This window comes from Orcinus orca, chromosome 2, assembly GCF_937001465.1.
Source record: "Orcinus orca chromosome 2, mOrcOrc1.1, whole genome shotgun sequence".
In the NCBI taxonomy this organism is placed as follows: Eukaryota; Metazoa; Chordata; class Mammalia; order Artiodactyla; family Delphinidae; genus Orcinus; species Orcinus orca.
In genome coordinates this window covers 163,081,856-163,096,514 of record NC_064560.1, presented here as the reverse complement: position 1 = coordinate 163,096,514, position 14,659 = coordinate 163,081,856, and the positions used below count along the sequence as shown (strand labels likewise).

The following is a 14,659-nucleotide window of genomic DNA, read 5'->3' as shown; positions in this document are numbered from 1 at the left end:
CATATGAGTTCAGATGTTAGTTGAGATCCCATGAATGGACAGAATTCCTCACAGAGTGAGCTCTGATGCAAATGATCATCAGTTGCCTACAGACCTTGTCTCTTGTAATGAGGGAAGGGGCCACAAAAAGAGGAATTGGAATAAAGGTGGAGTCACTCATGGTGTGTCTTGTTTACCTGGGACAGCCCTCCTTAGCCCTGCTGTCCCAGCATAACTAATAAGATTGCTCTCTTTCACTCTCCGAAAGGTCTTGGTTTGACTGATTAATTGTACAGACACTTTAGATGAGGGAGAAGACAAGAGCCAGTAGAGGAGCTGTGTGTCTTAAATGTGAAGGAGATAAGCATTACTTAAAGGGAAAAGAGTAATGAAAGTTGTTAAGGGCAATGTTAAGTCAGTGATGATGAGACTGACCCAAGATTTTAATGTAGAACAGTTTCAGTAAGAAAGTAAGGTCAACCTGTTTAGTTTTGATCTTATTGACTCTTCAGGGCATTTTGCCAAATGTATTGTTATTTAATGATCAGGCTTCTTACAGTGTTGATATCAGATTTCTGATGCATTGTTTAGAAGATTTTTAAGAAACATGAAAAAATCCATAATCATTGTTGAACATAGATTTTTACAATCAAATTGCTTCAAGTATTAGTTAAAAAATAAAAATATGTGTATAGAATTGTATATCCCTATATCTCCCATAATGCTTCACATTGTTTACATGCAGTAAGCACTTAATAAATGTATGCTTGATATGTTGATGTGTACTCTGATTATTGGCCAATGCAAAAAAGGCCTAAATATAATTATAAAATAGCTAAAATACCTTCTTAGAAGTTTTGATCATGTGTATACAATTTAATGTCTTCTATACAGACACAAATTAATTATGCTATTTCACCATAAGGGACAGAGTCTAGTTTAGCTGCTGTAATTTTTTCATGTTAGTTCGCCACTTTTGTCAGTAACCCACTTTGTTGAAGAACATTCTAATTATTCTTAGGGATTATGAAGGAAGTAGATGATACTGACTCTGCATTAAAGAGCTTAAAGAATACATTTATTTAAGGATATATTGCCTATCCTCTGATGAATTGTTTGCTATGCATTACATGAAATTTTAATAGGTAGTAAGATCATTCAGGTACCATACAGGCAGCTAGAGAGATACATAGTCAGAAAAATCCAGCCTCCCATCCCTTTATTTATAGCCAAGTGAATTTAACTTTTGAAAATTCATTCACTGGGCAAAACTCTGACTTGGTGGGAAAAGAAGTTAGGGATGTGGTTTCTTCTTTCATAGCTCAGTGTAGGTAGGGAAGTGATAAATTAGCTTATGGAAGAAATACAAAGTACTGAGTCTGGCAGATAGAAACTTTTCCCCATTGTATAGATCCCATAGGTTCTCTCAGAGTGCCTTTACCTTAAAGGCTATGTGTACACATTAAACATTTTTAAGGAGAAAAATAAAATCTCAGCATTTTAGGAAATTTTTCCAGGTGGCCATGTGCCGACTGTATTGTAACAGAGACTGGAGATAGAACAGTTAGGAAGCTTTTGTGGTAACCTATCCATAGGATGAAAAGACCAGATTCTGGGACCTTAATAGGAAGGAGACTATGAGTTTGAGCTATTCTGAAGGCAGAATGAAAAACTCTTTGGTAAGTGATTTTATAAATGTGTCATATAGAGATTGGAGCCAGCAATGGAGCTGAGAAGATCAGTGGTGCTGTTGACCAAAATGTCTGCCAGACAAAACTATTCAGAGTTTCACCTTTGAAAAGCTATAATTTTGTTTTCGTTTCCACTATGTAAAGGGTTTATAGGTTACATGCACTGAGGAGATGCTCACAGAATGAAATTTACCATATCTCATCTCCTTTTCCAGCTCCAAAATGAAACCTGTATTCCACAACCCAAAATCCTCTTTATCTGGTTTGGAAACTTGATGTTTGGTGTAGTTGCCAAATTAGAAGGAAGCAAGAGAATAGTGACAAGCACACAGACCCCTGGACCTGGGCAATTTAATCTGCCCAGTGCTTTAAAAGAAGGTGTTCAAAGACTGCTGATAAAAGACATTTATTTGTTCCTGAGTTCAGTGGGCTGACCGTAATATTTGAGAAAATGGAAGGAGGGGCCCTATGAAGGTTGTTACATCATTAAAAATTGATGACAGAGCACCTAAAGTAGATTGTGATGTAGTGCCAATGGATGCAGCATTAACTTAAGAATATACAATTTGATACAACTGAATATACAATTTAATCTCCCCATCATCATCATCAGGATGATGGGGCGCTTATAGATGTAAGAATATATGTAATTTGAGGATGATTATGGGCAGATTATAAATGTTAGATTTGTATTACTCATGTTCCCTGGGTATTTTGCCTTCTAAGATTCACAAATTAGAAATTCCATTACTAAGTATGTATCCAATTTTCTTGAATTTTTAATTCTCTCAAAATAAACATTAATTCCTGAGTAATGTTGATGTGTATCATAATGTTTAATAGTGTATCACAGTGAATAAGCATAAGCAGAGTAAACTAAAAATTTCCTTTTATGTTACAGAGATATTACTCAGTAAATTTTCTTTTCTACTGCATTAAATGCTATTTGAGTAATGTTGCAACCATAGCAGATTTAAGGGCTTTTGCCTGTATTCAACCATATCCTAGTTTAGTGGTGGGCCCAGAATATCTCTTGGTACTTAATCATTTAAGGGGTGCATGCTGTTTCTACTTGGTCTATATTCTAGCCCTTGGGGGTGCTTAATTATTTGAGATCTGATGTTTACACTTAAGAACTTTTGGTCAGATCTATGATTAGTAAGCAATTAATATTGGCTACAGAAGTCTGCTGTGGGGTAGAATAATTATTATTTGCAACATTAATCTTAAAGCTGATAAGGGTGTTAGGTTGTGTAGTTGTTGAGACCGAAGCTCTGATCTGATTCTGGGCAGATTAATTTCCTGAATGTGTTCCTTATATTTTACAATGAGGATAAAGTGGTAACTTAGGGTGATTGTGTGAATTTGGTGAGATAATGTACATTTGGTGAGATAATGTACATAAAGCTCATAACAAGGTAGTAAAGGTTTGCTATCACCATTAGCATCTCAGGTTTCTTGATGATCTTTTATGTATATGTCACCTGGGAATTAATCTAATTGCTCTCTAAAAAGATTTATGGCTTCTTCCATTTTAAGAAATACAAGTAAGTTACCCCTTGTGCAAATTTTGGCACTTCTTTATGCTTATTACAAATATTAAGTAATGCTGAAGTTTAAAGAACATCAAAATCACCACAAATCCTATTGCCTAAATATAAGAACTGTTAACATTTTATAAACATCCTTCTAGTCACTCTTCTATGTATACCCATAAATCAACCCTCCACACACATATTCACAGATATAATATTACAAAGAAGGAAATTAAGAAAACTTTTTATAATAAAAATATGCTTTTAATTTTTTTCAGATAATATCCTCAGAAATCCCCATAATAATCTTAATGGCTTCCTAATTTTCAGTTGTATTGTTGTGCCATCATTTGTTTCACCTAATATTTATTTTTGAACATTTTACTTTTTTCATGTATTATAAACAACACTTCAGTGATCATTTTTGTGTGCTCATTTTATAATGTCATAGTATAACTTCCAAGAAATGGAATAATTTGTCTAAACTATATCCATTTAAACTTCTAACCCATACTTAGTACAGGGATATTTTCTTGATTAATTTCTGATGATATCTTTATCTACAATATTATACTATGACTTAGAATATATTTATTTTTCATAAACTACTAAGTTCCAGTAACTTATGTCCCCAGGTTATAATATTCTTGGTATTAGAGCATTAGCAAATAATTTTCACTGTAGCAATAACTTTTGTGATTTATACCTCTTAATAGCTGTTTTATTTTTTGCCTTCCATCTCTTCAGACTGGCAAATCAGAATACTTTAATGATATTCTCAGTCAGATTTGACCTGGGATGGTTCTTATGTACTTGCTGTTTGCTTTGCTGTATAAGGAGAATCCTTTAAAGTTAATTCAACTTCTATTTTTCATCTGTTCAGAAGTTATGTGTTTGGAACTATGTTGTCAATAGACAGATACAAAGGAGTTTAAAAGGTAATTGCTTTCAAGAACTTCATTATATTTATAGCATGATATGTTAACACATATAGGGGAATATAAAATATAAACCAAGGCATATAATTACTCTTTTAAGGAATGAGGTATTGATAGGTTCTGTAGAAGAATAGGAGAAATTCCTTTACCTAGGATAATCAGAGAAGGTTTTATAAAGGAAATAATAAGCCCCAAAGAGTGCCTGGGATTTAGGAAGGATGAAGGAAAAGGGAGAGGGCTTTGTATCAGTTATCTATTGCCGTGTAAGAAATGACTCCAAGACAGAGTGACTTCATACCACAGTGATTCATTATTTTTCATGACTCTATTGGTTGACTGGATAATTAGTTCTTCAGTTCATTTCCCTCAGGTAGCTACATATAGTTGGCACCTTGGCTAGGGACAAGGTTCAGCTGGGACCACTGGATAACTATACCTCTCCATCCTTGCTATCTTGCTGTCAGTACATTCCAGGTTTCCTCATGAATGATGGTGTCTCAAGACAGCATTCCAAGAAAGCAAAAGCAAAACAAGTAAGTCCCTTAATGTCTCTGGAAATTGCATAATATCATCTCTGCCTTATTTTACTGGAAGTCATAAAGCCAGCACAGATGAAAGGAAGTAGATTCCACCTTTTGGTGGGAGGAGCAATAAAGTTTCATCGCAAAGAGATGTGCATACCAAGATAGGAAAAATGTATGGTCATATTTTGAGATCCACCACAAAGGAACTGAATGAACAAAGATTTGGAAGCAAGAATAAATTATTTGGAGGTTCAGCAAGAAGACAGGTTATGACCCTATTTTTCAGAATACATAAGAAGATCTCGGCTATTCCACAGATACTGTTCTTAGGGACCTCAACAGTTTATTTAGGTTGTTGGCGATGCCACTTTACTCTTTGGGTCTTGGATCAATAATACTTGTGATTTGGTAAAGAGATATTTTAATACTATTTCAAGTTTTGTATTTAGTGTTCCCATATTAATATAATAGTAATACCCCCTTTATAGATATATAGAAAGAGTAAGTGATCTAATGTTATCCTCTGTTTATTGCTTCTTTTCATATTCTGGGGCTAAAGATTAGAACTGGCTTGCAGGTATCATTAATGAAAAGCGTTAATGAAAATTACTGGAAAACATTGAAAATGTCTATCTAGTACAAAATAATCAGAGAACAGCTGTAAGTAAAAGAAATTCCATTTTTCAACATAGTGAATCCATTCAGTACTTACTATATTTTCTCTTTTTTTTTCCTTTTTTCTTTTCTGTAACTGATAAAAGTAGACTTACAACTAGGTAGAGTGATCTGTTGTTTACATTTTATAATTTGAAGGGCAAAAGAAAATCTCTGAATCAAATCATTGAACCACTGCAGTATCTGAATCACACCATTGTTGTTTCCTTGTGTTTTAAAGTTTTTTTTTAATAAAAAAGATATAAGAATATATATAAATACCCTGAAAAATACAACTAATAAATGAATTCAGTAAAGTTGCAAGATACAGGATTAATATGCAGAAATCTGTTGCTTTTCTATACACCAATAAAGAACTATCAGAAAGAAAAAGTTATCCCATTTAAGATCATATCAAAAAGAATAAAATACCTAGGAATAAACTTAACCAAGATGCTGAAAGACCTATACTCTGAAAACAATAAAACATTGATGAAGGAAATTGAAGATGATCAAATAAATGGAAAGATATCCCCTGCTCTTGGATTGAAAAAATTAATACTGTTAAAATGGCCATACTACTCAAAGCAATCTGTGGATTTAATGTAATCCGTATTAAAATACCCATGATATTTTTCACAGAACTAGAACAAATAATCCTAAAATTAAAATGGAGCCACAAAAGATCCTGAATTGCCAAAGCAATATTGAGAAACAAGAACAAAGCTATAAGTATCACCCTCCCTGACTTCAGACTCTATTACAAAACTACAGTAATCAAAACAGTATGGTTCTGCCACAAAAACAGGCACATAGTTCAATGGAATGGAAATTAACCCATACACCTATGGTAAATTAATCTTTGACAAAGGAGGCAGGAATATACAATGGAGAAAAGACAGTCTCGTCAGCAAGTGGTGCTAGGAAAACTGGACAGCTACGTGTAAAAGAATGAGATTAGAACATTTCCTCATGCTATATACAAAAATAAACTCAAAAATGGACTAACGACCTAAGTGTAGGACTCAAAACCATAAAACTCCTAGAAGAAAATAGGCAGAACACTCTTGGACATAATATTATTTTGGATCTGTCTCCTAAGGCAAAGGAAACAAAAGCAAAAATAAATGAGACCTAATTAAAATTAAAAGCTTTTACACAGCAAAAGAAACCATTGACAAAATGAAAAGACAACCCACTTAATGGGAGAAAATATTTGCAAATGATATGACTGGCAAGGGGTTAATATCCAAAAATATATAAGCAGCTCATACAACTCAATATCAAAAAAACCAAACAAGTCAATCAAAAATTGGTAAAAGACCTGAACAGACATTTTTCCAAAGAAAACATACAGATGACTAACAGGCACATGAAAACATGTGCATCACTAATTATTAGAGAAATGCAAATCAAAACCAAAATGAGGTATCAGTCAGAATGGCCATCATAAGAAAGTCTACAAATAACAGATGTTGGCGAGGTTGTAGAGAAAAGGGAACCCTTGTACACTTGTGGGAAAGTAAATTGGTATATCTACTCTCAAAAACAGTGTGGAGGTTCCCCAACAAACTAAAAATAAAACTACCACATGATCCAGCAATCCCACTCCTGAGTACCTGGAAAAAAACGCTAATTTGAAAAGATACATGCACCCCAATGTTCATAGCAGCATTATTTTACAATTGCCATGGTATGGAAGCAACCCAAGTGTCCATCAACAGATGAATGGATAAAGAATACATGGTGTATATATATACAACGGAATATTATTCAGCCATAAAAAATAATGAAATTCTGCCAATTTAAGCAACATTGATGGACCTAGAGAATATTATGCTTAGTAAAATATGTCAGACAGAAAAAGACAAGTACTATTTGGTATCAGTTGTATGTGGAATCTAAAAAGTAAAAGGAATGTATAGAGCAAAATAGAAACAGACTTACAGATACATAAAACAAACCAGTGGTTACCACTGGGGAGTGGGTAGGGGAGAGGGACACATTAGGGTTACAGGATTATGAGATACAAACTACTATGTATAAAATAGATAAGTATTATACAGCACAGGGAATTATAGCCATTATTTTGTAATAACTTTTAGTGGAGTATAATCTATAAAAACACTAAATCACTATGCTGTACACCTGAAGCAAATATAGTATTGTAAATCAACTACACTTCAATAAAAAATAGTAGTCATTGCCATATAATTATTGAAACTATTTTGATGTAGTTTTTATGATAATCATGGGATTAGCTGTAAACTGTTGAAATGTGTCCAATACTACGCTATAATTTTTTTTTTTAGAAGATGTTGGGGGTATGAGTTAATTAATTAATTTATTTTTGCTGTGTTGGGTCTTCGTTTCTGCGCGAGGGCTTTCTCTAGTTGTGGCAAGCGGGGGCCTCTCACTATTGCGGCCTCTCTTTTTGCGGAGCACAGGCTCCAGACGCGCAGGCTCAGTAGTTGTGGCTCACGGGCCTAGCCGCTCTGCGGCATGTGGGATCCTCCCAGACCAGGGCTCGAACCCGTGTCCCCTGCATTAGCAGGCAGATTCTCAACCACTGTACCACCAGGGAAGCCCCTATAATTTTGATAAATTTAAAAAATGGTCCCTTCTGTGTATCAACTTATCTTACTAGTTGAGAGTTAATTCAAGTAATGATTCAGTCAACTCATTGTATTGTGTGGAATTCCTCCTTCAAAATTACAACGTCCCTAAGAGGGATATTGTATTAGTTTTCAGTATTTAACACTTAGTATAAAGTAATTAATGAGATTAATTTCTAACAAAATAGTTGGCATGGTTCAGGTACTAGATGAAATGGGGCATAGATTAAGTGAAGACTGGGAAAGAGAAGATATCTGTTTCATAAGTGGATGCCTAGAGGCAGCTTACATATATGGGTAATTGCAAAAGAGCATCCAGGGAAACCCGGAGCCATTATGAGACAGCTGGAAGGAAAATAAAACTTCGAACTTGGAGATCTGATGATCAGCTTCTTCACTTTGTTCTAAGGCCAACTGGAGGGATTTCACGTGTTTTAGCAGGCTGTGTGATACATATAAAATCATACATTGGTGGAATATTCTCCTTCCATGTCTTAAATATCATTATTAAAGGTGGACTTTAGTGAGTAGAAATGGAAATGATGGATGAACCACTTATGTGGCTTTAATTGTTACCAGAAATGCATTCTCATGTCAGTATTTTAAATTGCTTAGTCTAAGGCCAATTATTACTTGCCAAGATTTATAAAAGAAAGATAATTAGGAAAAGTAAATGTTGGATGTCAACTTGAACAGGCACAAAAAGTCTAAAAAATATAAATCATTAATAAGAAGATGAATGGCTGCAGCTTGACCTAAGGAGCAAACAAAATGAAGTGACTGGAGAACACAGTTTATTCAGAGAACTGGATATCATCATCTGATCTGTTATCCTGAGCAACTCATAAGAGTGGAGGCAGAGTTACAATTAATTAGCTAAACATAGATTTTGTTTGACTCTGCAAATTGTTTAACCCTGAGAAATAAACTATATTTAGTTTATATACTTAGAGTGGCTATAAGTTTATTTGTGAATTTTTGTAAACTATGGAAAGGAAATGATCATTAGCCTCCTTCCAAAGCATGTGAGTTGGGAGAATTAAAGAATAATGCCGTTTGCAGCAACATGGATGGACCTAGAGGTTTTCATACTGAGTGAAATAAGTCAGACAGAGAAAGACAAAGATCATATGGTATTGCTTATATGTGGAATCTAAAAAACAGTGTACAAATTATCTACAAAACGGAAATAGAGTTACAGATGTAGAAAACAAACTTATGGTTACCAGGGGTAATGGGAGGGAGGGATAAATTGGGAGATTGGGATTGACATATACACACTACTACATATTAAATAGATAACAAATAAGGACCTACTGTACAGCACAGGGAACTCTACTCAATACTCTGTAATGGCTTATATGGGAAAAGAATCTAAAAAAGAGTGGATATAATTATATGTATAACTGATTCACTTTGCTGTACACCTGAAACTAATACAACATTGTAAATCAACTATACTCCAATAAAAATTTTAAAAATAAATAAATAAATAAAATTAAGGGCCCTGATAAAAAATAAAGATTAATACCTTTCTAGAGGTAGTAGTGAATACTATTTGAGAGCAGGGATCATGTTGAATCCTTAGTGACTGTTGCAGTGGCTGCATGTAATAAGTGTTCAATAAATATCTACTGAATTAAATGATACATAAATGAATAGTGAAATCTGTGATTGGCTATATGGCATTATTCAGTCTTTTAACCTTCGTCTCTTTTTGAGAACATTAAACATTCATTCATGACTTTAATGTGTATATTATGAAAATAATAGGTGTTTTTAAGTACTAAAATGTATTAAATGTTAAAAAAACATTTTCTAAAATATGCTGTTGGGCTGTGATGCGCATCTTAAGGAGCTCGTTACCCTCCTCTCCTAGGTTTTCTAATCAGTTAAGAATCAATCTGTTTTATTAGGCTATTAATAAAACTACTTATTAGAATGTTAAAGTTGCATAACTAATCAAAATTAGTGGCTTAAAACAAGAACAGCCATTTATTTCACTCATGAATCTGTAACTTATGCAGGTCTAGGAAGGCATGACTTTCTGGTCCATGTGTTTTCAGCTGGGATGGCTTGAATGGGTCTGAAAAATTCACTTCTTAGTTGGCTCAGCCACATACATGGCTGGTAAGCTGATGTTGTCAAGCTGTGTGCTGCACATACAGTCATAGATTGATAGGACATTTTCCTTCCTATCTTAACTATCCTTATTAAATATGAATATAAATAGAAAGGGAAGTGATGGTTGAACCACCTGCACAGCCTTAAGTGTTACCAGAAATGTCTTCTTATATCAATATTTTAAATTGTTCAGCCTAAGGCCAGTGCTTAGCTGGGAGCTCAGCCAAGACTATTGACCAAGGGCCTTAATTCTTCTCCATGTGGAACTTTCTAGAAGAATGGGTTTCCTCACAACACGAAAGCTAGACTCTAAGAGCAGGTGTTCTAACAGTGAGAAATTGGAAGCTTCTAGTTTCTTAAGGCTTGGGCCCAGATATTGGCATATGATTATAGTAACCGTAGTCTATTAGTAAAATAGTTATAGAGTATGCCTAGATGCAAGGGAAAGGAATATAGACCCTGCCTGTCAATGGAAGGGGTGTCAGAGAATTTGTAGCCATCTTTAATCTAACATAATTATCTTTAAAATAATCCCCTTGTGGTGAATAAGAAAAATATAAGACTTTTTAGATAAGACATTTACTAGTGTATATGCCAGAATTACCAATTCATTAAATGTGATAAGCTTATAAAATTAGCTTGTCTTAAGTTGTCTTAAGCTTAAAAGGCTACAGGAGAGCATATAAAAGGCTTACCAAATTTTAACAGATTATTCTAATTATTCCTAGTAAAGTAGGCAAATTACGTCTATGGCCTCTCATTCAAAGGATAAAATTCTATAATAGTACTCTGCAAAACTTGCCAGGCCAAGCATGAGCATTCATGCTTGATGAATGACAATAGGCCTTCTTAATTTATTTATTATCTTAACATGGCCAAGGTATGTGTCACCTTAGCTTCGAAATATTTTATTCTCTCACGTGCATTAATAGTGTGTATTCCTTCTGTGTTTTTGTATCGCCAGTAGTGAAGTTTGACTTGAAAAGAAGGATGTTTCTGAAAAAACGTTTCCTAGGTTTTTAGTGTGTGAACTTACAGGAAAAAATATCTGAATACTTATTATGTTCCAGGAACTGGTCTGTATTCTGGAAATGCAGCAGTGAGCAAAAAGGACAAGGCCCAGGCCTGTACTTACAGATTCTGCATTTCTAATAGGGAAGGTAGATATCAACAAGCAAATAAATAAATGTGTAATATAAATTAAAGTAGTGATAAATAAGATGAAGAACACAGGTATAGTAAGGGGGTAGAGAGTTGTATTGAAGGAAGGGGATATTCTTTCTGCTGAGTGAAAAATTAATTGTCTGGGAGCTATTTCCGTGATGATGATGATGTTGATGACGACGATGATACATACATAACATTTCATGGATACTTACTCCCTACTGGACTTTTTAAAAACTGATTTATGTGTTATATCATTTAGCACAACTCATTTGTAAAGATTCTAAAGTAACTGTAAAGTTGTAAGAGAGGAAATAGAATCCTAGAGAGAATTAGTAACTGGCCCAGAGACAGATAGCTAGTAAGTGGAAAAGCATATACGCTTAAAGGATGCAAGAATGCTGGTAGAGGTAGTGGGAAGGGGTTGTACTGAGGCTCTATTTTGAAGGGAGAGCCAATAGGAATTGTTGATAGAGTAGAGGTAGGAGAGGAATCAAAGAATGAATTGAAGAATGATGCTTTAGTTTTGGTCTGAGCAACTAGGTGTGGCTTTACAATTTAATGAGATGAAAAGTGCATTTGGTTGTTGAAGAGAAGGTGGTGTAAAATAAGAGTTCTCTTTTGGACTTGTTAGATTTGAATGGCAATGAGACATTCAAGAAGGCTTGTGTGTTTGTACTTCAGGATAGGTATTACTTTGGGAGTTAGCAGCATAGAGCTAGTTTCTACTAAGATCAATTTCTTTCGTTATCGTGTGTCATGTCGCAGGGTCACTCTCATTAAAGATGTACCCATTTATCCTGAGAACACAGACTGTGGTGGGAAGCAGTATTTTTGCTTACTATGGAATATCATACTTGCTGTCACTATATTTTATGAAATGTGTACTAGTCCTAAATGTGGAAAGTATTTTTAAGGAAGAAGTGGTTTCTCTTTTTAAAAATATACATATATTACATGGATCTGTACATGTGATAAAATTTTTTAAAGCTGTACACCAAAAAAATGACTGCATGTAAAAAAAATGCTGAAATATACAATGTCTATAGTCTGGTTAATTGTATTGTGCCACTGTCAATTGCCTGGTTTTGATAAATTACTATAGTTTTGTAAGATGTCATAATTGAGAGAGCTACATGTGGGTACATGTGGATATATGAACTTTCTGCATGAATTTTTTTTAACATTTCAAGGTAAAAAATTATATATATAATTATATATATGCTATATATGTATATATAATTATGTGTATGTTACATATATGTATATATACTTATATACATATAATTATATATATAATTGAATGTCTTACCTTAAATTGTGACTTTGATTAGTCCTACCCAGTGCAGGACACCACACTCACATGAAAGTTGGAGGCAGAAAATATGCTTGTAATATACCAAACTTAATGGGATGTTAATTGTATTCTTCATTTATTAATGCTGAAAACGTTAAATACGTTGGCAGTTTTTTTTTTTTTTTTCTGCGGTATGCGGGCCTCTCACTGTTGTGGCCTCTCACGTTGCGGAGCACAGGCTCCGGACGCGCAGGCTCAGTGGCCATGGCTCATGGGCCCAGCCGCTCCACGGCATGTGGGATCTTCCCGGACCGGGGCACGAACCCGTGTCCCCTGCATCGGCAGGCGGACTCTCAACCACTGCGGCACCAGGGAAGCCCACATTGGCAGTTTTATTCATATTTTAGTACTTAAGCTTTTCATATGATTAGAATGTGTGCATATTTAATGTACCCCCAAAGATGAAATGTGTGGTAATTTGTTAAGCTAAAAGGCAGTAGTAAGACACTTTGGCAAATATACTATATTACAGGCATCTTAGGGAGACAAATGAGTTGAACACGTCAAAATAATAGTTCTGTGATATTTACTGACAACTTAAAATAGCTGGGGACTATCTATTCAAAAACATGATTGTAGCATTATTTCATTAACCTCTAAAAAGCTCATTATTTTAAAAACATAAATCCTCTTTATGTCTCTTTTCAGGAAATGCAAAATTCCATTTGTTGCATAATTCTTCTACCATTAATTTGTTCACATTATTTCTGTGTTCGTCTTTCTTAATGCCAACAATGATGGAATAGAATGTTAAGTCTGTGATTACCTCTACTTTTTTGGTGTTTTTAAATATAAACAAAGATTTAAAGACCCAGATGGGAAATGTCAGCACTATATTCTTCCTAGTCAGTTCTAACAAAATATCATCTATCTTAAAAATTGTTCTTCACAGGCATCAAAATCCCTAAATAACAGCCAAAACCCCCCCCAAAAAACCAAAAAAAAAAAAAAAAAAACTGAGTAAATGCTTGTAAAATCATAGCTTCCTGTTGTGAAATTACAATTTATTATACTCAAAGAGCAACTGTTTTTAAAAAACAAATGATTTTCTGAAAATAGATTGAAGATCTTAAGTTGCTTCACTGGCTTGTTGTTATACTAATTCCATCAAGTGGGATTTGGTTGATGAAACTGTGAAATAAAACAGTCCATACTTTTTGTTTAGACGAGTAATTTTTCAAATGCTTAGAGGAACAAGAATGGAAGTGATCACTGTCTGATATTCCACTTATTTGTGAAATGCTTATGGAATGAATGTGGTTACTAAACATTGTGTTTACTGAATATTAAGGAGAATAAAATATTGCCCTCTTTTCAAAAGAGCTTACTGTTAACAAAGGAGTAAAATCAAAGGGACAAGATAGGCTGGGAGTGGTGTGTGATTGAAGGTGTGTTGATCTGGGACTGAACTCAATTGCTTTTAAAAGCTTTTTCAAGATCAGGTCAACATTAGTAACCTGACCAGATCTGGAGAGAGAAGAGTTGGTAAATTATTGGTTGAGGGAGGGAGTAGCAGTCAGGGGCATTAAAAAACCCTATTCCTTTCCTAGCCACTGTAGATGAATAACAATGGTTTGCAAACTGACTTTATTCTTAATTAAAATAATGAAATAAAAAAGCCTTATGATACTGGGTTACTGACATAAATTTAATAACTAGAATTTTCAGGCACTCCCAAAGTTTCATTTTAACTGTTAATTCCAACGATGTTTCTCTCTAGAATCTTCTAGAAATGGAACACTTTGATTTGTCTTCCCTCCCTATATTTCTGATGTTCTGTCAAAAATATTGATAAGCAGGGAAGTAATCCAAAAGCTGGACGAAGCAAGCAGTGAGAAAGAGCATACATTTCTAAACTGGATCATCAATCTCTCGAAAATTTAAATTGATTAGGCTTCATTCAGGAGGACAGGGCTGGAGGATAACTTTAGTCATAAGGCTAAGAATGTCTTAGGCAAATCATAACCTTGGATCATCTAATTCTTCATGAAATCTATCAACCACTCTCATGTTTTACCACAATGACTAGAGTAGTGCTCACTCATAAAATCATGTTTATCATACTAAAGATAACACTT

At 34.3% G+C, this 14,659-nt stretch overlaps 1 protein-coding gene across 1 annotated transcript in view; it reads left to right on the top strand.

Moving 5' to 3' along the window:
- The window catches only part of KCNH5 (potassium voltage-gated channel subfamily H member 5), a 331,896-nt gene that overhangs the window by 205,809 nt on the left and 111,428 nt on the right, over positions 1-14,659 (top strand). The window lies entirely within an intron of this gene.